The sequence below is a fragment of the Tachypleus tridentatus genome, chromosome 10 (genome assembly GCF_004210375.1).
Source record: "Tachypleus tridentatus isolate NWPU-2018 chromosome 10, ASM421037v1, whole genome shotgun sequence".
NCBI classification, from domain to species: Eukaryota; Metazoa; Arthropoda; class Merostomata; order Xiphosura; family Limulidae; genus Tachypleus; species Tachypleus tridentatus.
In genome coordinates, this window is record NC_134834.1 from 92,837,971 (window position 1) to 92,865,146 (window position 27,176).

Consider the following 27,176-nt stretch of genomic DNA (forward strand, 5'->3'; position numbering starts at 1 on the left):
CTCTGTGTGAGGTTACTCATCATCTGTCATCGTGACATGACTCTTCTGTGTGAGGTTACTCCTTATCCTCAACTACATCTCCTCATCATCTGTCACGTGACATAACTCTTCTGTGTGAGGTTACTCCTTATCCTTATCCTCAACTACATCTCCTCATCATCTGTCACGTGACATAACTCTTCTGTGTGAGGTTACTCCTTATCCTCAACTACATCTCCTCATCATCTGTCACGTGACATAACTCTTCTGTGTGAGGTTACTCCTTATCCTCAACTACATCTCCTCATCATCTGTCACGTGACATAACTCTTCTGTGTGAGGTTACTCCTTATCCTCACATACCATTGTAAATAATTCTAACCTCACCACTAAACATATTTTTTTTCCAAAGCCCCCACATAATTTTCTGCTATTACGATACTGATATTAATTCTAACCTCACCACTAAACATATTTTTTTTCCAAAGCCCCAGCGACTTAATCTATTGTAACCTTAAAAAACTCACCTCAACAGACACACATTTTATTGTATGTAGCTATTCTTATAATAACATGCGCTGTGACACGAATGCTTACACTGTCTCAAGAACATCTGTGCAAGGCCCTAAATCGAGTTTTTACATCAAGGATCAGTGTACCTGCACATCAAAGTGCATCATATATTGTATTGTTTGTTCAAGTTGTGCAACATTATAAAACGTACAAACCACTGTTATTAGCAGAACGTACCCGAGAATATATTAAAGATATAATAAATTTAACGCAGATAAACCAGTTGCCGGACACGTTGCCCGACACTTTAATTTTCATAACCATACCCTAGACCATTTCAACATACTTGTTTAGAAGAAGACCTCTAGAAACCTAACATAAGCGTAAAATACAAGAAAACAAAATAATTTTAGAACTTTCCACCCGCTAAATCAACTTTTTATTTTCTTGTAATATTTTTCACTTTCGTTTTACCCACACTTAAATGGTTTTCTACAGTGAATTATGTACACCACATGTGGACACCCCTTCTTATTAGTGAGTTTGGTTATTTCAGTCACACCCATTGTTAACATGTGCACAAAATCAATCATACAGATATGCAGTCTCCATAGAAAAACATTGGCAATAGAATGGGTCGTACTGAAGAGCTCGGTGACTTTCAAGGTGGCACTGTCATAGGATGCCAAATTTACAAAAAGTCAGTTCGTCAAATTTCTGCCCTGCTAGAGCTGCCCCGGTCAACTGTAAGTGTTGTTATTGTGAAGTAGAAACGTTTAGAGGCAACAACGGTTCAGCCACGAAGCGGTAGGCCACGCAAGCTCACAGAATGATACCGTCGAGTGCTGAAGCGAGTTACGCGTTAAAATCGTCTGTCCACAACTGCTTCTGGAAGCAACATCAATAAAAGTACTATATAAAAAGCTTTATAAAATGGGTTTCCACGGTCAAGCAGCTGCACACAAGTCTAAATTCACCATGCGAAATGTTAAGTATCTGCTGGAGTGGTGTAAAGCACACAGCCATTGGACTCTGGAACAGTGAAAATGCGTTCTATGGAGTAATGAATCATGCTTCACTATATGGCAGTCTGACGAACGAATCTGGACTTGGCGGATGCCAGGAGAACGCTACTTGCTTGAATGCATGGTGCTAACTGTAAAGTTTTGTGGAGGAGGAATAATGGTTTGGGGCTGTTTTTCATGGTTTGGGCTGGGTTCCTTAGTTCCAGTCAAGGGAAATCTTAATGCTACAGCATATAATGAGATTCTATAGAATTCTGTGCTTCCAATTTTGTGGCAACATTCTGGGGAAGGACCTTTTTTATTTCAGCCTTACAATGCCCCCGTGCATGATTTGCCGAGTTGGTGTGGAAGAATTTTACTGGCCTGCACAGACCCCTGACCTCAACCACATCGAACACCTTTGGGATGAATTGGAACGCCGACTGCCCGACATCAGTGCCCGACCTCACTAATGTTATAGGGCTGAATAAGAGCGAAACCCCATACCCATGTTCCAAAATCTAGTGAAAAGCCTTCTCAGAAAGTGAAGGCTGTTAAAGCAGCAAATGGGAGACCATCTCTATATTAATGCCCATGGTTTTGGAATGAGATGTTTAACAAGCACATATGAGTGAGATGGTCAGGTGTCCACATACTTTTGGCCATGTACTATATCTATTTATCCATTTTTTTAAAACTATAATACAAAAATAGTCATACGTGTGTGTGTGTGCGTATAAATATCTGGATGTATTTATGTGTGTGTATATATATATATATATATATCGCATATATATAGGGAGTCGCATGTGTGTGGATGTATATATAACTTTCTTGTTCAAGTGTTCGTAAGCGTTGTTATACACGCGCATTTGTATAGCGATACAGTTAGTAAAATAAATACACCATAACAACAGTGTAACAACAACAATAATTTATACATTGTTAAGGACACGTTACGGCAGGTTGGAGAATACTAGTTTTATGATTTAACGAATATTTTAATATCAAACAGTAGCATGTAATATCACCGATGAAGCCACAAAAGGAGAAACGTTAGTTAAAATAAATGGAGTTTTTATAATTACGTGACGTTTGAAAGCTGTTTGTTTATTCTACCTCTATTATTAAAATGTGTAATAATTTACCATTTTGTAACATTTATTAACTCACAAGGAAAAATGAAAACTAAATACAGACTTTCTTGCTTGTTTACGTGTGAGCTCTGACAAGCTTCTCCAGTAGACAACCTATTTATTGATTTATAACTCCTAATTCCAAATCCTGTGGTTGTATTTGTTAACTAATTATCATTTATTGAGATACTAATCATGTCTCGTTTTTGTACAATTTCCTTAATGGTTTACTTGGCACAACCTTTTTGCCTTACCCTTTTATAATATTACAAAATTCTATCTCAACGTCTACCAATGAAGGCCGGCTTTGAAGAAAAACTGCGGACGACTTCGAATGTGATTGGACAGATTATATTATGTACGACTTGTGTTATTTATATTGTGAACCGCGGTACCTTTCATCTGTCTCCTGTGACGGCCTCTTCTCGTGCTCAGTTTGAAAAGCTGCAGACAAAAGCAAAGCTCAACATACACTTTTTTATGTAACGGTAGAACAGGTATAAATAATGTTGATGACATATTTATTTCAGAACAGGATAACCTACACTATATTGTTAGGAATTAATCACACTACAATTAACATATCAAAATATGACGTAACGGTATGTTATTGTTGAAATAGTCATCCATTACTTCTGGTAGTAGTTGGTATAAGTAGGTTCGTGTCATAGTGAAATACCGTAGGTCATATAAATAGTTTAAATTGATAGATTAACTTAAACTTTTCCCGTTATAAGGTATGAACGATCCTTCATGTAAGGAGGGCCTGGCATGGCCTAGCGCGTTAAGGCGTGCGCTTCGTAATCTGAGGGTTGCGGGTTTGCGCCCGAGTCGCGCCAAACATGCTCGCCCTCCCAGCCGTGGGGGCGTTATAATGTTACGGTCAATCCCACTTTTCGTTGGTAAAAGAGTAGCCCAAGAGTTGGCGGTGGGTGGTGAAGACTAGCTGCCTTCCCTCTAGTCTTACACTACTAAATTAAGGACGGCTAGCACAGATAGCCCTCGAGTAGCTTTGTGCGAAATTCCAAAACCAAACCTTCATGTAAGGAATATAGCCTTAGAAAGTTTAGTACGTGAAAGCAAATAATAAAATGGTTATTTAAATTTATATTTATTGGATTTTGTTAAGTTTATTGAAATTAAACTGTATTTCTCAAACATAAAGTTATCTCAACAAAAAATGTTTTTATCAAATAGTATAGTAGACACCTGTGTAAGTTAAGTGTTATTCTGTATTATCTATTGTAGTAGACATTCAGAACTACAACTGTATGAATTTTGATAGTATTAGCGTATTTAGTTGTCATGATAATTGTCTGTTTGAAGTTAATTTTAACTCTAAAAATAATTACCTAAGTAATTTAATAACTTGCATCAGTATAGAAAGATTCACAATCCATCAAAAAGGTAACATTTTTCTTATTGAACCAGATAACGTCATATTCAACAATTCAGACTGTCAGTGAGTTATGCGTTTTCAATTCATAGAATAAATAACACACCCCAGGGCCTTAAGGAACTCCATCAAATTGTCGAGCTAGATTTAAAAGGTGTTTTTCAAGCATTTAAGGCACAATTAATTTATTATATTTAAGGACATTAAAGTCATTTATTAAAACACTACACACTAAGATATAAAGAGAAGATTAAAAACGGAATGTTTGAAAAATCTCTTTGGAATTCTGAGATGTTTAACAACTTTAGGTTCAGTTATATACAAATAATTCAAACATATTTAATCCTAACATTTTGATTACTATCATATAACACCTGCTTTTACAACATATAATATGTAACACATACTTTATTTCTCTTAGAATATCATTTAATACCCAGATGTTACAGCACTTATTTTACAGAGCTACAACATTACAATCGTGGTTTAAATTATTCTCAATATACACATCAGACAGCCCGATATTTAACGTTGTTAACCTTACAAAGATGTGTACTTCTCAAAACATTTTTAATATATTATTCAATGACATTTTTATTTTCGATATATGAAATAAAGTTATTAACCTTATTTTATTTATAAATTGGTGTTAAATATTACGTATATTATCATTTGCCATGCTTAATATTCAAATTTATTTAGATATTTGTACTTATAGTTAATGGTTTATTTTGATAGAAATATGCTACAGCATAATTAGTTGAGATAACTTGAAATTTATTGGCTGAAGTGTTAATTGAAATTATAACAAAAGACGAGGGAGAAAATGGATTTCTGTTTGTCTGCCACTTTAATTGAATGAATTAAGAATATTATGAATGTTTTTGGGTATATATGTGTTTGTAGTTTTATTGACTGTCCAAAATTTTATTTTGGAAAAACAATATTATAACGATCCCGAAAAGTTTTGTTAGGGACCGTTTTATAACAAATTAAGACTATACACAAATATCAGATTATTATGCACACTCTAAAATATCTGGTTTCATAATATTTTCTATAGGATTTCTTTTCGTTCTCACGTAACAGCTATTCTTATTCAGTGCAGCTCTCAATAAGCGAAAATGCTTTTGCTCGCCATTGCCTTGAAACTCTCATCTATGTCAAGTTTCAACGTGGTTCAGCTGCTATGTAGAATGTGATTAAGGAATCACAACTCTGAAACATATTACTGTCACAGCTGATCTGAAACATATTACTGTCACAGCTGGCCCTTCTTCAGTATAGACCACAATCTTCAATTCGAAATTGGACGGAAAAGAAGCATCAGAAACGGGAAGTGCGAAGACAGCAAAGTACCTGTAGGAAATGTAATTTCAGTGTAAGAAAATATTAACTTCGATAGGATACCTTACCCAAACTCACATAATATCTGGAATCTCACATTGACTTGGTGGGGTACCCAGTGTATAATCTATCTAGACAAGCACTCCTCGGAAAATATCCAAATAATTGAGTTTGGAGGTGATTTCTCTTCTTGGAGGAACACACTAGTGTAAAAACACACAAACCGGGTATACTCTTCTCCCATTCTGAAAGTATAGGTCACTGAACTGAGTGTAAAAATGAGAATAACATTCTTAAATGTAGATACACCTACTTGTTTACCTTCTCTTCCATGAGAGGAGGGGAGTATCCTAGCCAACACAATACATCGGAACTGGTCCACTTCCACACCGGATTTCCAAAAAGTCAGCCTGCAGCAGATGGTATGACAGGAGCTTTTCAACCGACTGATATATTCTTTGGCTGGTACAGCTCCTTCTAAAACAAGACAAACCTTTTCACACAGATAAGCTTTCTTCCGTGTTCGTTTGCCTTAGAGCAACTGCCATCTTAACTCACGAGACTTCTTATAATGAAGCAAAAGCCTTCCACCAGTTTCATTAGACACCACTTTCTTATTTTCCAACTTATTCTACAGTTTTCCCTCATGAAACTTAACTTCTTTCCTCCTTATTACAGTGGAGCGCCGTTAAGCCGCGGTATTTGGGGGGGGGTTAACCGCGGGTTAAGTGGTCCGCGGCTTAAACCTTAGTGACTGAAAAGCCAAAGTCGCTAACAGCTCCGCCGAGGAGCCTCATCCGGGCCATTGCGTGATAATTATAATATTAATGTATAGACTATTCAGATACAATTGACAAGTGCCGTTTTAACACAAACGACCAATGCATTGCGATGGTTCGCTTTTCCCTGTAAAATTTCGTCTTCCCGTGTTACATGCGGGCCGCCATGTCAATATGATATGCTCACTATTAATTCAGAAATTGAAGTGATTTCTATTGGGTTTGTGGCCAATATTTATACAATTCCATAAAAATATCGGATTATCGAATTAAAAATAATACTTTAATTATTGATCACTTTTTTCACGGATTTACCGCGGATTAACTTTAATGTATGGAGAGGTGTGATTCGGTAACAATGGCGGCCTCCATAAAGCTGGCATAGAGAGCGGATAAGGTAGATTAACGGTCGATTTCTATTGTAATATATTTTATTTATTTCCCAAATTAAAGCAAATCCTTTTTAAATATCCCCTTGAAGTTATAAAGACAAGAAGAGTGTGAGAAACTTTAAAAAGCCAGGTAGTAGATTTAATACATCAAAAGACAAGACTTGCTACAGCGGCTTAAGCGATTTCGCGGTTTACTGGTCCACGGCTTAATGGCGCTCCACTGTACATCTAAAAAATGTATTTTGGAAATTTAAGAATTATTAAATGGAAGAGATTTACCTTGGGTTTTCAACTTATATTTTTTCTGTTTATGAACTCATAAGTTCATATGACTATTTGTCCATCTAATGTGAGAGAAGAATTTCCTCATAAGTCAAATTTTATCAGTGGCTAGAGAAAGAACGTTATGTGCCGATAACATAAGAGCTACTTTTCATGTATTAGTGAGCACAATTATGCAACCTGCAATTTCACTGTCATCCATTTTATTCTCTTTCATCACCTCGATTTCAAAGGGAAAGTTAGGAAGACGTCAACTTGATTGTTTATTTACATCTAATACTTAGGCTCCGTGAACATCCCTTCTTATTTAGGACAGTATTCGACCATTCTATCATTATGTGTGTAGAGTAACTCAGGTATGTTCCATTCCAGCTCTTTTGCCTCTTTTTCACAACACTTCTCAGTTTCTTTTGCATAAATATAATCCTGGTGTATGTGTTCTTTTATCCCTTTTCCTTATATTTGCATTTGATTTTCTTTTAGACCAGTTACATTCTCAGGACCATATTCCTGGTCCTCGCAGCCTTACTGATCCCTTCATTATGAGTTATAGTCATTCTTACTTGCACCGTCTTATATTCATAGACTTTGGAATCTCTTGCATGTTTGGAAAGCTTTCCACTGAGTTCAGAGTAACTACACAGTTTCTGATCCTTTCTTTAAATCTCCTTACATTTCATCCCTTCATCTCATATAATAAGTACATCATAGAGAAGTTATTTCCGTTTGGAAGGATTCTTGTTCCCACTTACTTTCTATTGTGATTTGTTCTATTTATTCAGTACACTCTCTACTCACTTCGCTAATTTGTTATTGGGATTTTGTGTTTCGTTGTTGGGATCTGTTGCCCCGTCTCTTTTCTCTGCAATGACATTTTGAGGGTGTTCTAGATATTGTTGAATCTAGGGAAGAAGCTATATATCACCAATCGTCTCTTGGCACACTCCAATTTCAGTTTTTTCAAACCCACCATTTCTCCACGGTACTTGGGGCTCTCTTCCCAATACTACCTTTTCACTTCCTGCTCCCAAACTTCTCCACATTCTAGTTTTTGTCAGATGTCTGTTTTCTCAGTGTATTTTGTGACACCCTCAAGAACTCACACCCAGTGAATAGGGTATGTCGTAAATATCACACCTCTGGTACCACACGCCAACGGACGGATGGGTTACCATCATTCTTACACGTGGACTATTACTTCAATTGTATTATTTCTTACTATCACTTCTAAACCTATTCAGTATCATCTTCTTTAGAATACCTTCTACCTTCTTCAGCTGTGAAGAGGGTTATTATCCCTCCTACATGGTTTTACTTGTTCCTGAAAAGACCAGAGATGACATTTAGTTATCAATCTGTCCAACATATTTGTTTGAAAAATTATGTTCCCTTCATTGGACCTTTACTCCTGGTTCATTGATAATTAAGGTCTATATTTCTGATGCCTCACTTCATATTCCCACTGGAGAGTCCTCTAGACGCTTCTTTTGCTTCATCCGTTGATACTATATTTTCATGTTTCAAACACTACATCAGATCCAACGATTTCAGTCACGTGGTCAGAGCATTTGCTTGACATCTTTATTGTCTTGGCCCATGGTTTGTTATTTGATGCAAAATCAGCTTGTCTTTCAATACTCGTTGAAAGAGTCTTCCAGTCATACCTTCATTATTCTCAGCGTGGGTGATTTGTCAAAATGTTCAAATCCTTTCTCACTCCCACTTAATACCTTACCCACTTAGGGGTTTTCTTCAGTTCCATCCTCAGCCATTCAAACCTTTCTCTTCTTCATGTATACGCTCTGAAACTATCTGTCACTAGGTTATAAAACTCATTCTATTCAAGAGGTTCTATCCATTTTGGGGATCATGGTGTTAATTATAACTGTTTGTTCCTTTATATATGGCTCATACGTGATTTTCGAAACCATTGGGGCACCTCAAGGAGCCCTTTGATCCAACCACTTTGCCTGTACCTTAGTGTGCTCTAGAAACTTTTGTGGTGGCTAGACCAATCCTTTACCATTATTGAGGTTCTCTTACAGAGAACCTATACGTCTTCACAGATGCTTCTTTTACCGGTTGATACATCTCTGAACAACAATTTCACATCAGATATATGGACCACCATAAGCAATTCCTCCACATCAGTGTGCTTGACCTTTGTTATGTCCACAGAACATGCTTGCATTTTTTTTACCTCTGCTTATGGGTTGTTTAATTATGATTTATTCTGACAATTTCATTGTTGATTTGTAAATCGATCACAGAGTGCACACCAGATTTTTGACACTTTGTTTCTAAGCACTCGACTTTCGTTACTGGGCAGCTATCCAATAAATTTGCTTTATAGATTCTCATGTATTGGGAGTGATGGATCTCATATCAGATCATATGTTCCATCTGTATCATGTTCTGCCTATCAAATAGCCACTTCATTCACAAGTTTTCTGATGAGTATGCTTTCTTTTGGATACTTACGACTCCGTTCCTCGTTAATATTGAAGTTTTATGAGTGTAGCAGTATAGATGGAGCTAGCAAAGAGGGAGTTGATTCGCTTTTCTGTTGGTATAGGGCTTTTACTGCACAATAACACCATTATCCAATAATATAGATCACGAAAAAATACATGAGTTTAGGTCAGAGACCCTTAAAAGCTAGTATCCTGTAAATACTCAAAGCAGATGCTCACAGAAGGTAGCATCTCTGTGTAAAAGGGTAAGCATCTGATGGAAATGTATTTTCACGTAGGAAATGTTAACTTTCCAAAACCGGGTATTTTGCGAAGGATATAATAAAACTGTGGTCCCCATCTTCACCTTTACATTTGGCACACTAGTTTCATGATGTGATAAAATCTTCCCTTTTACATTTATTTTAACGCTTTCATGCTGTTCATTAGTTTTGTCTTTATTTTATACAGTTATTATGTAACTGTACTTTCTAAATTCATTCCAGTTGAACATGAATCTTGAATTTCATATTACTTTTCTAACCCTTTCACCTAGGAGTATTTTTCATTATATTTTTCATCTGGACTGAATTTTCTTCCTTTTCTTTTAGGTTGATCCTCTTCTACTATGTCTACAAGTGAAATAATTTCTTTCTTGTAGTCAAGGTTATGATGGAAGTCCTTTCACTCCTGCCATTGAGAACGACACAATCAATGGAACCTTGTTGAAGGTACCCTAAAACCCTCTATCCATTCCTTTCTTTTCTACAAGATCTTTTGCACAGTGTGTTCTTTCAATTCCCAAGTGTTCTGACGGTTATATGAACATTGGAATACTCAACATTCGTATACACTTACCATCCATCTTACAAAGAAAGTTCCTCTTTGTTTGATCCCATGTTATCGTTTCCTTGCATAGTTGTACTAATATTAGATAGACCTGTTTAAAAGATTCTAACAAAGAAGCTTTTTAATCTTCATGATGTGTGCGATCTACCTGACTCATCCAATATTAAACTATGATTTCACAAAAACTGAGCATTTCTACTTCTACTAAAATATTGAAATGTACATGTGTGATGATTTAGTTGCATCACATTTTAATCTTTTCTTTAGTAGTATACACAGGGTTCAGAATGTTATATTAAAATAATTTTGAATAGCCAAATCAACATCTCGAACGCCAACCACATCTGATAAGTTTCCAGTGGTATGATTTGGAATTTAGTATGTAGTTTGATGCTACCAAAACTTTGTCACATTTGGAAAAGTATGTGATGGTCATGAAATCTGATCATGTACGTGGATTATGAAGATGTGTTCAAATGAAGGACTTTCCGAGATGGAGATAGTCCTTAAACTTAGTGGAATTAAGAAAAAAAAGTGAAGTACATCAGCTTGGAACAACAGAACCATTGTTAACTTTGTTTCTATATCGATTATTATACTGACTTCCAGTAATTAATAATAATTTATGTTTTACATAATATATATTACTTTCATTTTTAACACTGCTATGGGTTATTTTACAGTTTCAACAACTTTCACCAACACTATATAACTGGTGTACAATCATGAACACTATATTAGTCTGACATGACCAGATGACTCGACTCTTAATGTCAGCGTGGGTTAGAATCCCCATCTTCCCAAACATGCTGGCCATTTGAGCCATTCAGGCGTTATACGGTCAGTCCCACAGTTCGTCAGTAAAAGAGTAACCCAACAGTTGTCGGTGGGTGGTGATGACTAGTTACCTTTCCACTAGTCTTTCGCTGCTAAATTAGAGACTGATAATTATTTATTTAACTTCTGGAGTTGTCGTTATTTCACTAATTTGTTCTTACGCTCAATGACGTCACGTGCATAGCTCCTATAATGGTTTCATACACAATATGCTGACACCTAAATATATAGACTTGATAGACACTGAGCAAACACGGAAGATTCTTAAAGAGTAAATTTTTCAATGTTCTAAACGAATATATTCCTTATATTGAGGAAATGGTACCTGCAAGCACAAACAAATTGGTTCACAAAAAGGAGTAAGAGATAAAATTAAAGAAAACCATAAGACATTTAAAACAAATTAAACTGAAACTGACTGGTGTTATAGCAGATTAAAATAGTTGATCAAACAGGAAGGTAACTGGAAACTATGCAGTTTTTTGGTGTGCATGTAGGGACTAATAATATAGAGAAGAGTAAGTCAGAGGTGTTAATTAATAAGCATAAGACGTTAATAAAAGCATATAAGGATAAATGACATAAATTAACTGTATAATAGGTCATTAGGGCTAAGTGCTAGGCTAAAATTAATATGTAAGGATGAGCTGGTTAGCTGGCTGGACGTGTGAGATCAGTTTAGAGGGAGGAGGTAACTTTCTGGAATGGATGGTTTACCTTTAAGTAGAAATGAGTATGGCATATTTGCAAGGGCTTTTAACTCATCTGTAATGAAAGTTTTCAATTAAGCGATAGCAGTGGGGACAAAGACAAACTGAACTAAACAAAAAACTGAGACGTATGGGAATATTTACTATAAGTACTCAGTATAAAATTAATTATAACAATAAGATTAATTGTTACTATTGTAATGCTAGAAGTGTAAGAAGGTCCCAGCATGGCCGGGTGGTTAGATCGTTCGACTCGTAATTCGAGGGTCGGTGGCTCGAATTGTTGTCACACCAAACATGCTCACCCTTTCAGCCGTGGGGACGTTAATACGGTCAATCCCAATATTTGTTGGTAAAAGGGTAGCCCAAGATTTAGAGGTGGGTGAGAATGACTAGTTGTCTTCCTTCTACTCTTACGCTTCTAAATTAGGGACGACTAGCACAGATAGCCCTCGTGTAGCTTTGCGCGAAATTCAAACAAGGAAGTATAAGAAATAATAGATGACTTTTGGGCATTGGCAGGGACAGAATATTGTGGTATAATTAAAATAACTAAAACACGATTAAATTTAACTGGTTTTGAAGACAGAAATTTCTTTGAAATACATGGTTATAGGTTATTTAATAGGAAGAGAATAGTACAAAGAAAGAAATATCGGTTTTATATGTAATGTGAGAGCTACATCCTGCTAAAGTTGAGAAGATTAAGGATACTGAAACCATTTTGGTTTCTGTTAGTAGATACCAAGGGACAACTTATAACAGACCACCAGATGAAACTGGTGAAATTAATTAAAAACTTGACAGTGATATTAAAATTGAACCGCTAATGAAGTAATAATTATGGATCATTTTAATTTCAGATATATTGACTGGGAATCGTTAGAGTCAAACCATAAAAGAAAAATATTTCTGGAAACTGTTCAAGACGCATTTCTTCAACAATTTGTCAAAAATCCTACTGTAAATATATTTTAGGTTTGTTGCTAATTTCTAGTATATAAATGGTTGAGATAGTGAAAACTGTAAAACACCTAGGTACAAGTGATCACTGCTGTATTAGGTTTCATGATTTGCTGCATATAAAAAATCAGTAATAATGATATTTTGATTCCAAATTTCAAAGAAATGAATAAATTTAGACGCAATATAAATTATTTGTTTTAAATATGGGCAGCTGAAGTATTCGTATGCACTGGGCAAATGTGGAAAATTCTTAAAGAAATATATTCCATATAGAGAGAAAATTGTAGATGCAAGCAAAAAAAAAAAGATTGGCTCACAAAAGAAGTAAGAGATAAAAATAAAGAAATGTATAACAAATTTAAAAAAATTAATCTGACTGGTGTTATAGCAGATTAAAATAGTTGATCAAACAGGAAATTAGGAACTTGGAAGTTGCTGCTGCTTTACACAATGATTTATATCATTTAGTGACTTGAGGAAATAAATTATAAATGGGTTTTAACTGTAATAAATACAAGATAATTGGAATAACCTTAATAGCGTCATGAAAGAGAGGAATATTGGTGTGATGGTTGATCAGTCTCTAAAACCATAAAAGGAGAGTGCTGTTGCTAGTGGGAGGAAAAACATAAAATAAATAATTATTTATTAATTTAACAGGTTTATTAATTAATTAATTATTAATTTAACAGTATCACTAATTAATTATTATTTAACAGGTTTATTAATTTATTAATTATTAATTTAACAGTATCACTAATTAATTATTATTTAACAGTTTCATTCTAAGATAATAAGTGTTTTTTTATAGAATTCTTTTTTCTCTAACCTCTCTTGCTATATTTCAGTTTTCACACATTACATCTTTTCTATTTTTGAGGTGATTTTATAATAATATATACTCAGACTACCTCAATCCATGGAAGTTTGTTTGTTTGTTTGGGAATTTCGCACAAAGCTACTCGAGGGCTATCTGTGCTAGCCGTGTCTAATTTAGCAGTGTAAGACTAGAGGAAAGGCAGCTAGTCATCACCACCCACCGCCAACTCTTGGGCTACTCTTTTACCAACGAATAGTGGGATTGATCGTCACATTATACACCCCCACGGCTGGGAGGGCGAGCATGTTTAGCGCGACGCGGGCTCGAACCTGCGACCCTCGGATTACGAGTCGCACGCCTTACGCGCTAGGCCATGCCGGGCGTGCATGGAAGTAAAAAACTCGATAACCTGAGCGCTTTTGGAAGTGCTGGGAGAATGGGTCAACCTTTTAAATGCCCTAGGGTTATGGAATTTCGTAGTTTTGTTTTCAGTTGTTTTATTTTTACTTGTGTATTTTCCTAACATGATGAACTGGTCTATAGAAACTAACATAGCATGTATTATAATTATATTGTGAACGTTCTGTTCTTGTATTAGTGTGGTCCATTTCAAAGAAACATGTGCAAAAAAAAAGAGAAATGGATCATCACTGAACAACTGAAATACAGTATGTCAGTGTATTATAAATATTATAAATACAGTATGTCAGTGTATTATAAATATTATAAATACAGAATGTCAGTGTATTATAAACCGTATTTTATTTCTTTACTTCATTTCGTTTAGTTTTTTACAATGAAAAAGTATTTAGAAGTATAAAACTAACGTTTTTTATCTTGTTTTATAACTGATGACATAGAAGCAGGTCATTTGAGATATTACTTTTTAAATCAACAGAAGAACCACCAGCAACATCTTACTCCTTGGATGGATTAAGACATCATAAACACAACGACACCATGATCTTCTTAATGCTGTTAAGGCTATTACACTCCAAATGTGTGTTTTGATTTATAAAACAAAGAGTCCTCAATAAGTTAACGCAGTTTCAAAGATTAACTAAGCATACGTATTTAGTGTTCAATATCGAATATCGGCGTTAGAGTTTGTGGAAACAAGTAGTTTACATCACGAAAGACAGCGTTTAATGACATTCACGAATGAGTGCTTTGATTTTTGACACACGGAATACTTAATAGGTTAATTCACTTTCAAAGATTGACTTATGATATGTATGTGGGTATTAAAGTTCATGCTATAACGCCCATATGGCTGAAAGGGCGAAAATATTTGTATTTGAACGCGTGACCCACAGGTTGCGAGTCGAGAACCCTAACCACGTGCCAAGTGCTACTGTTAAAGGGACTTCCAATCCGTGTGCTCTTTCACACTTTTGAAATATACACAGTAACCTTCAATGAGATGCTTTTAAAGACTTGTCACATGAGATAAAAGAAGCGTTTTTTACAGAATTGTCAAAAATTTTGACATCATAGATTTACTATGACAATAATTAGCAAAATATGACACAAGCCCTCAGTCCCCAAACGAAATATCACATCCACCCTGCCTGTGGTGGTCATAAAAACATAATTCAAGTTTGTAACTTAATGCGGCCCTCCATCCACTCACAGACATGGCCTCTGACCCCTGTGCGGAAAGAGGCTGCCGACCCCTGCTACAAGGGTATCACATAATTTTACAGTCTGTATTAACACTACTAGTAAACTTTGTAGACTTTCAACTTTAAATGTTTTAGCATCATTTATTTGCATATTTTTCTCTTCATAAAACGTTATGTAGTTCTTATTATTTTGATACTTCTCGTAAGTAATATATGTTGTACGTTACGAACACATAACATATATTCTAAACGTTAAAATCGTATAATGTATGTATGTTACATATACATATAACGTTAAAGTTGTATACACAGAATAAAATTATGGACGACAAATATTCCATGTCAGATCTCAGACTTGTTACTCTGACAACAAAACGTTATACGTGTGGCCGCGAAGAACGATTTTTTTTTTTTTTTTTTTTGCGTACAAGTATAATTTCTTAACTAGGTTTAAAGGAAAAATTTTCTTTTTTAATTATTCGACTTTTGACAGCTTCCAACTTCCAATTATTTCCTATTGTTACCCCTCACAAGATTTACGTTACTGTTTTAATACTCTTTCACTGACGTCATTTCTTTACAACAATCGATTTAAAATTATTGTTATAACACACTTTGAACCCTGGCTTTGTACGTTCCTCTATTATTACCTTTTAGTGCGAGGCAACTGACATAGTGTCATTAATGGCGCAACACTCAATCTGGCCAGGCAGATGACTCCAATCTAAGGAACAATGGCTGGGCAGAACGGTCCTGTATGGACACTGCTCCTACAGCAAGTAATTGCTTTGTTTGCAAAGAAAAACCTATGGCAAGCCAAACTAAAAATATGTCCAAGAACTCAATGAGCAACATCGAGTTGATAAGGAGGATTGACAACAGAGAAGTCTGACATGCCATGGTCGTCGATGTCTGCCGCAGATTTGACACATGAAGAAGAAGTGTTTTCTGAAAATCTTTCATTTTACAGCTGTAACAAACATCATCCGAAGATTGTGTGAAACGTTGTGTGAAATTAAAGTTACCTTGAACTCTATAACCACTGTATCTAGTATTTATTTTGAATTTCTTAAACCATGTCACATGTTAAAATATAAATGTTGAATGCAAACTAACCAAAAAGTTAACTACAGATATATATATGTATATATACACACACCATTGTTTATATCACGATTCGGACAGTGCCTTTCTTTAAGTATTACTAAATAAACACTAAGTCCGTAAATAAAAGCATTGTATATATATATATATACATCGAAAAAATCCAGATATATGGATACATGCATACGTGCGCGTGCATGCACACACATATATGATTATATGTATATATATTATAGCTCAAAAAATCAATAGATTGATACATAATTCACTGTACCATTTAACGTGTAGGTAAAAATAAATGAGAAAGATAACAAGAAACTAGAATGTTCATTTAACACATTGGTGTGGAAAGTTCCCAGATAAAAAAAAAATAGTTTGTTTTCTTGTAATTTACGGTTATTTATTTATTTGTTTCTTTGTTGTTGTTGGTGGTTTTTTTTTGCTTTAGGGTCCTTCTTCAAAACAAGTAGTTTAAAATTAAACAAGAGCTTGATTGTGCAAATTGAAGTGTCGGGTCACTGGTTTATTTTCGTTAAAATTTATTATATCACTGAGATCTTCTCGGGTACGTTCAACTAATAATCTGTTGGTTTCTCTTATATACAGGGTGTTTGGAAAGTCTCTGTGCACTTATATATTCATTAACAGACATGTTTCAATATAGAATACAGGAGGTAAATATGAATGACAATTATAAACAATGTTGAAAGTGACCCCCCGTTGGCATCAATACAGGCCTGGATCCTTCTTATTTTGTTTCTAAACACCGCTATCAGTTGCTGGCTTGAAATAGGCTGAATAAAACATGATTACAAAACTGCACAGTGACTTTCCGAACACCTGTATAAATGCCCATTGTGTAGCGTTGTGCTTAATTTCAAACAATCAGTCAACCTACGTATAATGTTTCACGACATACGTTTGTTTGTTTTGGAATTTCGCACAAAGCTACTCGAGGGCTATCTGTGCTAGCCGTCCCTAATTTAGCAGTGTAAGACTAGAGGGAAGGCAACTAGTCATCACCACCCACCGCCAACTCCTGGGCTACTCTTTTACCAACGAATAGTGGGATTGACCGCACTTATAACGCCCCCACGGCTGAGAGGGCGAGCATGTTTGGCGCGACGCGGGCGCGAACCCGCGACCCTCGGATTACGAGTCGCACGCCTTACGCGCTTGGCCATGCCCGGCCCAAATATGACTTAACATACAGAAAAAATTAATCAACCACTAATTAGTCTGATTTTTAAAAAAATGTAATTTAATGCTTCGCTTTTAAAAATAATATCGATAACATCACATACGTTATACAGCGGTTCGCTTCTCAGATTTATATTCGAAAACCTCCGTTTGCTAGAAAATAAGCAGATTTTTAATCTACGTTTGTTGGAGTCTCGATCTTATATCATTCCAGGTCGTCTCTCTGGTTAGAGCAGTTCAACACTGACTTGAAATAAATTCTTACAAAGAAGAATGCATTGACGAAACATCATAAAAACTACCCAACATTCAAGATGCAATCTTCTCTTTAACTGGTACAACTGTCTTACGTTTAACACTTCTTTGGAGAAAGTAATAATACACTCGAAATTACCGATTTTAGAAATTTGTTCTCATTCTTGATTAACTTTCGAAAGGTGGTAATTTTTGTTTGGATAATAAGTAGGTTAAAATGAGGACATTTAGAAACACAACATTTTACTCTCTCTCTTGACCCGGCATGGCCAAGCGTGTTAAGGCGTGCGACTCGTAATCTGAGGATCGCGGGTTCGCATCCCCATCGCGCCAAACATGCTCGCCCTTTCAGCCGTAGGGGCGTTATAATGTGACGGACAATCCCACTAATCGTTGGTAAAAGAGTAGCCCAAGACTTGGCGGTGGGTGGTGATGACTAGCTGCCTTCCCTCTAGTCTTACACTGCAAAATTAGGGACGACTAGCGCAGATAGCCCTCGAGTAGCTTTGCGCGAATTTCAAAAACAACAAAACAAACAAACTTAAAATCATTGCCTAACCAGAGAAAGATAATGTAAAATGTGTATGACTAAGAAGTTGATTCTTGATTTCTCATTGCTATGAGGTTCATGCTTGATTAGAAAAGAGAAAAATTCTGCTAGACACTCTCGGAAGCTATAAGCCAAAAAAAAAGGACACTTGGGCTAATGCAAGAATCTTTGCTTAAGATGTGTGTGAGGGATTTCAGAAAAAAGTTTGAAATAGTGACTGCTATGCTGGACTTAGAGGATGTCTAGAATAGGGTGAAATATAACACTTTGATGCACATCGTGAAGGACAACAAAATAGATCATTGAAGTGTTAATTGATTTATAGTGGCGCTATTTGAAAGGAAGGTCTTCTTCTCTCCAAAGATGTTGACATGATAGCTTCAAACTATTTCACCGGAACTGGCTCAGTAATTTCCCATTTATCCTGTTCTATTCAATATGTGTGTGTGTGTCAAAAGTTGAAAAGGTGAAATCAGTAGATCTTGGAATAACAGTTCCATTTGCAGATGACATAGTAATCTAAAGGAATGGCCAGGAAATGCTCGCCCTTTCAGCCGTGGGGATGTTATAATGTGACGGTCAATCCCATTAATCGTTGGTAAAAGAGTAGCCCAAGACTTGGCGGTGGCTGGTGATGACTAGCTGCCTTCCCTTTAGTCTTACACTGCAAAATTAGGGACGGCTAGCGCAGATAGCCCTCGAGTAGCTTTGTCCAAAATTCAAAAACAAACAAACAATCTCTCTCTCTCTCTCTGTATATGTATTTGGGTATGGATGTTTATCTACCCAGGACGGTCAGATTTCATTAACCTGTTCCTCCTTCTTTGAAATTTTGGTTTTACAACTGTCAAGTGTATTTATATATGGTTCACTAGGGCCAGAGTAACCCGCACTTACACAGGCCCCTTTCAGGGTAATGTCCATGTATTATCTACATATACACTTGGTACAAATAAAACATTTCTCTTATAGTTCCATAATTATTTGCACTTTCATTAGTTAGGTATTAACTGTAAAATGTTCACATAAAAAAACCCTTTCAATGTTTAGTAATTAATCCCTAATCTAATGTGGAGTCTAGTTTATAGGTGGCCTTTTATTTATTTAGAAGATATATATTTACTGGGGAAAAGTGCTTAGGTCTATTATCATCATGTATGGAGTACCTGTCAAGTTTGCTTACCAGTTCATTTTTCATCCAATTTTTATCAAAATAGTTTATTGTACTATGTAGGAGTCTATCTGCTATTGTTTCTATGTGTGTGGGTTTATGCGTGAATTCAGATGATGTTGTACCAGGTACTTTGTAAGCTGTCTTAAGTAGTGTATTTTGTATTGTTTGTAGTTTTGTTTGAAGAAATCTTTTGCTTACGTTTATCCATGCAGGTGCTGCATAGTCAATGACGGGTCTAATGTATGTTTTATATATTTTTATGATGTTGTCTGTCGTAGCTCTACTGGTTTTGCCAGTTAGATTCCTAGCATAGTTTGTTCTTTGCCAAATTTTTGTTATAATATTATTTATGTGGTTTACACACGCTAGTTTTGAGTCGAACGTAAGTCCTAAAAATTTTACAGATGTAGCAGTCTGGAGTTGTTCTCCATTCATATAGATCTGTGGTTGTGCTTTTTTATGTTTAGTTAACTTAGTGAATACTACTAGCTGTGTTTATTTTGATTCTATATTTTTGACAATATTCTATTTAATTGTGGTTGTATGTTGTGGATGCTGTTGCTAGTGTTGGTGCACTTTTCCAGCTTGCTACATCGTCTGCGAACTGTGAGGAGTATCCATTATTTGGATCTTTTAAAGACATATTATTCACGTGCATAACGAATAGGATAGAGTTAACCACCCCTCCTTGAGGGACACAAACTTCTGGAGTGAGACTCTCAGAGGAGGTTCCTTCAACATTTACTTCACATGAACTGTTTTACAGAAAATTTAACAACCAGCGAATAGTTCCCCTCGGTAGTCTCGGAAACGGAGACAGTTATGTCATACAGTGTTGAATGTCTTATCAATATCGAGAAAACAAGCGACAGTGCATTCTCGTTTATTAAAACTATCAACAATTGCTTCGGTTAATCTGACTGAGTGGTCTGTTGTTTGTCTGAACTTTCTGAAACCATTTTGTTCTTCAGGTAATTTTGATGTTGTCTCCAGGAATGTGGAGAGTCTGTTACTGATTATTCTCTCTAGAATTTTGCCTACACAGCTAGTCAGGCTGATTGGTCGGTAGCTATTTGGGTTATTGGTTGGCTTTCCTTCTTTATGGAACATTAATACATTTGCATGCTTCCAAGAAACCGGAATACAGCCAGAGTATAATGATACATTAAAAACTGCTGTGAGATGTTCAAATAATTTCGAAGTGCCATTCTTCACCTGGTGATTTATTTTTGGTGTTTGTTGTTGTATCTATGAGTTCTTCTGCTGAAATTGTGTTTTTATTGGTGCTGCTATCTGTCAGAATGACAAAAAAAATTGAATGATTTATTCCTGTAATGGCTAACGTGTATAGTGCTGCCATCTAGTGACAGGAACACCTATCATAAAAAGGAAGATGTGATGTTAGTAAAGCGTAAATTATTGTTACTCTGTAACATTATAGACTGAACACTGGAACTATACTCAATGTCACCAGAATATTGCGACCTGTGGCAGACCGTGGAAACAGTATTTAACTTAGAAAACGAAACAAAAATGAAACGATTGGTTCTGAGCTCACACACTTACGATTTCTGAACCTAAGTTTCTTTTGTCGGTGTCGTAGGCAAACTTTCGACCATCGTGATCATGACCCGTCGACATATGCGCTTCTCTACCAATAATTACTTAACCGGCTTGGCCATTTTTGACATGTTGTATTTAATGTGTATTCTGATCTTGTCCATTTCTCACTACCCTGGTATGACTGATTTCCACCATGTTAATTACTGGCGACTGTGGCCCTATACTATACTGCTAATGATGCCTGTAGTAATACTTCTGTGTGGTTGACTGTAGCCTTTACAATCGAGAGGTATGTCGCCGTGTGTTACCCAATAAAAGGAAAGGTGTACTGTACCAAGTCTCGCGCCAAAATGGTGGTTATAACTGTGGCCTTCGTATGTTCTTGTTTGACTATTCCGACTCCTTTCGAATGGAGTGTTATAGAGGTCACTGACCCCCTTACGAACAAGACCAAAGTACAGCCAACATTTTCTGAACTTGGAATGAATATACTCTACACAAACATATATTACTGGTTATGCGTATCTTTGTTCGTATTCTTACCACTTGTTATGTTGACTGTCTACAACGTTCTCTTGATCAGGTCTGTACATGCTTCCAAAAACCAATGGAAAACGATGACCAGACGCCGAAACAATCGGAATTATTCTCGACAGGAGAGGAAGATTACCATTATGCTGATTGCTGTAGTTGTCTCCTTTATGGTCTGCCAGCTGCCCACAGCTGTTCTCCTGGTGTACACCACGTTTCAGCCCCCAAATCCCATGACTCGTGGATGAGGAAACATCTTTAACTTCTTAATGGCTATTAATTCCGCTGGGAGTTTTATTCTTTATTGTCTTCTCAGTCAGCAATATCGACGAACCTTTTTGCAGATATTTTTTCCCCTGTTTAAAGACTAGACTGGCTCGATTACATGTCAACTTTCAGGATACCAGCTACTCCAACGTAAATAACAACGTCAGTGTTTCCAGGATGACGAACAGTATCAGAGAAGGGACCAACTTCTGCAGTGGAGGTCCGTATAATCTGTTACGTGTTGGCTTTCAGAATAGCAATTACTCCAACGTAAACAACAAAATCAGTATGTCCAGGGAAATGAGTAATGTCCGAGTAAAGATCAACTTTTGGAGTGAAGGTCAGTATGGTCAACGAAATATTCATCGCTTACATTGTAGACTCGAAAATCGAGTCCAAGGACGTTGCTTTTAATCGACTGTATGTAAAAACTCAATATATCTCGAATAAAACAAAACAACTAATGAAGAGAGCAAAAAGTGTTTTCCTTCTTTTCGTCATAGTTGGCGTAATGTGACCGGAAACAAGCCTTACCCTCAACCTGAGCGCGAAAAACATTGTTTTCAATTAAAAAGAGGAAAGCATGATACATTCTTGGCCAAACCAGAGAGAGTGCTGAACTACCACATACATTCAGTTGTCTAAAAGATCTACACTTCAGGAAATGGCTAAATAAAGACATTGTAATTATTAAGTCAAGTTATGGAAATAAATATTATAAATTTTATTCTGTCAAATCGAATCTCAAAGGCATTTGAGTTCTGGAAAGGCTGTTTGATAATAATAATAGAAAGTGGTCATAGGAACCTCAGTTGAGCTAAAAATATTACTTCCTAAAATACTCTGATAAGACAACTTCCATAGCATTACTCAGAAGCAAATTTAATTTGTTTTAATGAACAGCAACTACAAAATCGCATGTTTTGAAAGATTGTTCCTTAAATAGTTGTGAGTGGTTTTCATTATTAACTCCATTAAAAGGTTATAAGTCCCTCAGAAACTTTAAGAGAAAAACATGGACCTAATTAACAATAATTACATTATTAAGGTAATAATCAGTATTTAGTAGGCATTGTGTGAACATGAATTAGTAAATAAGAGATTATAGTCGTAATAATAGAAATTTTAGTTCACATGGCAAGCACGTGGCTTATCAGCTATATTAATGAAGAGAACATCATTTGATGGAAAATTATATTTGTTTAAACTTTAAACAAATGTTACCTAGGTATTACTGCTGTCTGTAAATGTTCCACTTGTATTAAAATGCAATTAAATTACAAAATTATGTTTCTGGTCTAAAATGTAAAATTCTGATATTAGACAAGAACTATGTTTATATTTACTGTGTGAAGATTAAAATTAGTAGATTTGCATTACACACACACGTTTAGTCAAAACTTACCGAGATGATGTTGAAATTTCGAGAGGTTCATCATTTTCACATTCAGAAATGTTTCAACTTATTCAGAGATGTAAGCGAATATGTGTGTATATGAGCATCCTTAATGTTTCGTGATTTTGAAATGCCGTTATGCTGCTATTGGAAACTAAATGAAAGGAAACAAGTAAATCGTTTTATATGTGAGAAATTGTGGTGCAGCATAATTACAGATGCCAGTACAGGAAAGAAGTATGGGGGGTATGTTAAGGATATCGTGTGTCGCCAACAAACATAAAAACATCAAAGAGCTAAAGACCACGATCATGGATACCACTGTAACGACTCCTCTAACATAAAGAGCCCACTATACCATTTATTAATAACATGGAGAACAAATGTGTTGTCATATTTGTTAGTTAATATTTGTAGCAGTTGTCAAGTTATACTAGTAAGAATAATAAGCGCAATATAATTTTGTGAAATGACAAAAGATTTGGTTTGAATAAAAAAGATCAAGTACCTGGTGATTTACCCACTTTATAACCTTCCAGTACACGTTTCAATGATATTTAACTCCAGTATTACTTCCAGTCCCAACCGTTTCAGATAGTGTGTAATTCTTTTCATTTTCACACAGGCGAAAAAACTCAAATTAAAACTTCTCTTACTTTCTGTGGTGAACCAAACTACATCAGCCATTTCTTCTTAACCGAATGAGTTTGGTATGAAATTATACTGAATTTATAAGAAGAATAAGATAGGTAATTAAAAGGTAGTATTACATTTAACTAACACTGAATACGAATATCTAATTGTTTCTTTGTTTTGAATTTTTGCGCAAAGCTACACGAAGTATGAGAGTTACTCATCTATCCAAGACCAGTTCTTAGACTACACTTTCACCAACAGATTAACCGTCATATTATAAAACCATTACGGCTAAGAGGGTGAGCATGTTTGGTAGAATAGGGATTCAAACCCGCAAACTTCAGATGGTAACGCGAGTGCCTTAACCACCTCACCATGCCTGACCTACGTCCGTGAAAGAAATAACTATCATAACTTTTTATGTCGTTCACATTAAAAGTATTTAAGGCGATGTTAATAAATTTTACTTCCAAGAATAACTTAATAGGTCAGTATTGCTTATTCGAGTTTTAACATTTATTATACTTGATGACTCTTTAAATCTTCATATTTATTAAACAGTATCCGAAGTGTTCAAAAGCCTAGTGTTGTTTTTATTTCAGCGCAAAGCTTCTCGAAAGCTATTTGCGCTAGCCGTCCCTAATTTAACAGTGTATGATTTCAGAATAGGCATCTAGTCATCACCACCCACCTCCAACTCTTGAGCTACCCTTTTACCAACGAATAGTGGGATTGACACTCACCTTATAACGCCCCTACAGCTAGAAGGGCGAGCATGTTTCGTGCGACCGGGATTCGAACCCGCGACCTTCGGAGTAGAACGCCTTAACACACTTGGCCATGCCAGGCCTCAAAAGGTTACTAATATCATGAGCAAACAAACTGTTGTAATACACAACAGAACAATTGTGTTTCTTGTTTTTTGGATACAAAAATCACAACTTTAATATTTTCAAGACTTCATTGCAACATGTACGTTCGCCACAGTCATACGGCTGTTTCGTTATGCAGATATGGAAACACAAAATTATGCCTGGAGAGAGTTTGTGGATCTCCGCAAAAACGAAAAGTTCGAAGAGCTAAAGTGCAGAAATGAAATGTGCAGTGATTAATGAGCAGTGTAATAAAATAGAAATAAAACGAGAAAATATATTTGTCAAAACTGTTACACATAAAAATATGGAAAATAAAGCAACTTAATGAACTATTAGTATAAATTCATTCGATTATCTTCTCAGTCTATTTTCTTTTTCGATAAAATGTATTGAGGAACTACTGAGTTAAATCTAACTTAATCTAAGGCTTACATTGTATACACATGGTAGGAAAATAGCAAGAAGTTACGACTTTGACTCTACACCTTTACGATTTAATAGTAGCAAAACTATACACACAGGGTGTATTATTTGTGTATGGAACTACCTCAGGAAATAGTAGAAACCTACATTGTTTTACGTATTGAGTAAATAACTTCTCTGACCGGTCAAGTCATGAACACACACAAAAAGTAACGCATAGGTGTCAAAATCTTACAGATGGTTTCAACTGGCTCAAAGTTTTCCGAAATCAGAACTTAAAAACACTAGACTGTAACAACAGTGGCTCATCTCTTAGTCGTATGAAACTGGACAAACCAAGATGGCCCATCTGTTACCCATATGAAACTGGACCGAAACAAAGATGGCCCATGTTTTACTTGAAATGAATTGGATTGTAATCAAGCTGGCCTATCTCTTACCTTTATGAAACTGGACTGCAATCAAGGTGACCCATCTTTCACATTTATGGAAATGGACTGTAACCAAGGTGGCCCCTCTCTTATATATATGAAAGTGGACTGTAACCAAGGTGTTCCTTTTCTTATTTATATGAAAGTGGACTGTAAGCAAGGTGTTCCTTTTCTTATTTATATGAAAGTGGACTGCTCATAATTTTAGTGTGGTAAGAAAGTCATTTTCGTTATTAGCCTTAAATGGTAAACGTAGCAACAATGCATGCAATGTTTTTTAATTAAAATAAATATAATATTTAAAGTTTTAAAGATTAGAAACTTCAATGGATCGTTTATAAAGAACTTTGAAAGATATCAAATCAGTAACTGAAAGTAAGCATCTAAATCATTTCTTTAGTGTTATCGTTAGGGAATATTTTCTACTTTTAAAAATTGTGAATTTATACAAATTTAAAGTTAAAACTTCTTTTAATTTTTAATCATATAAAAGAGACGTCAAGTCGACGTATTCGAGCGTTTGAGAGCTGAGGTGTACAGACTATATCTCTGCGCACCCTAATCACAATCAATGTCCTCCAAGAAACTGGGGTCTTTACCTGCCCTTGACGCCCGGCCTACATTTTATTATTTTCGACCAGTAGAAACGAAATGACTATTTCCTTACAAATGAATGGGTTTTCACTAAAGGTTTATTTTTACCCCAGTAGCTCAGGGGTATTTCTATGGACTTACGACTGAAGAAACGTAGTTTCAATAACCGTGATAAATAGAGCACAGATAACTCATTGTGAAGCTTTGTGCTTGACTTCAAAACAAATATATTTTATTTTAATGTTTTATTTTCATAACTTTCAACTCTGCTATTTTATCTAAAGAATGCCACTCCACCTGGCCAGTTTTGAAAATTTCTTTAATAAAGTCACAATATGGCACGGCATGTTAAGGCGTGCGACTCGTAATCAAAGGGTCGAGGGTTCGAATCTCCGTCGCACCAAACATGCTCTCCCGCTAAGCCATGGGGCATTATAACGTGACGATCAATCACACTATTCGTTGGTAGAAGCGTAGCCCAAAAGTTGGCGGTGGGTGGTCATGACTAGCTGCCTTCCCTCTAGGCTTACACCGCTAAATTAGGGACGGCTAACACAGATAGCCCTCGAGTAGCTTTGTGCGAAATTCAAAATAAACAAACTTTAATAAACTTCGAAAAAAATTTAGCTTAAACTTTATATTTTTCTTTTTCTTTATAGGCTCCTCAGTATAGATAAGAATGAGATAAAATATGGTTCGAAACATATTTTCAATGAATGAAATAATTCAAAGATGCTTTCATTTGAATAATAGGTAAATGTTCTTTAATTATCATATCATTGCGCAACTGCTGAAAAAAATGTTCTAAAATACAACAGATTTAGTTGCATTTAGCGGGCATTGGAATCCATGGAAAGAAGTTTTAACAGCGTTTGAGTAAATTATAAGTTTTGAGCCATATTTTTGTAATTAATTCTTGCTCACAAACTGGATAAATTTTCTTATTAAAAGGCGGTAAAAAGTAAAACAACTTTTCAATAGTGGCGCCATTCAGTATTTGATAACATATTTTATTAGTGCTGCCATCTAACAGTATGACGAAAAAACTTGAATTTGTCTGAGGTGTTCCTAGATTGGTTAAGCTGTATG

At 35.7% G+C, this 27,176-nt stretch overlaps 1 long non-coding RNA gene and 1 pseudogene across 1 annotated transcript in view; one reads left to right on the forward strand and one right to left on the reverse strand.

The window, feature by feature from the left end:
* Nucleotides 1-27,176, reverse strand: part of LOC143228147 (uncharacterized) — a 54,654-nt gene that overhangs the window by 9,187 nt on the left and 18,291 nt on the right. The window lies entirely within an intron of this gene.
* On the forward strand, nucleotides 1,125-21,836 carry LOC143227902 (FMRFamide receptor-like; annotated as a pseudogene).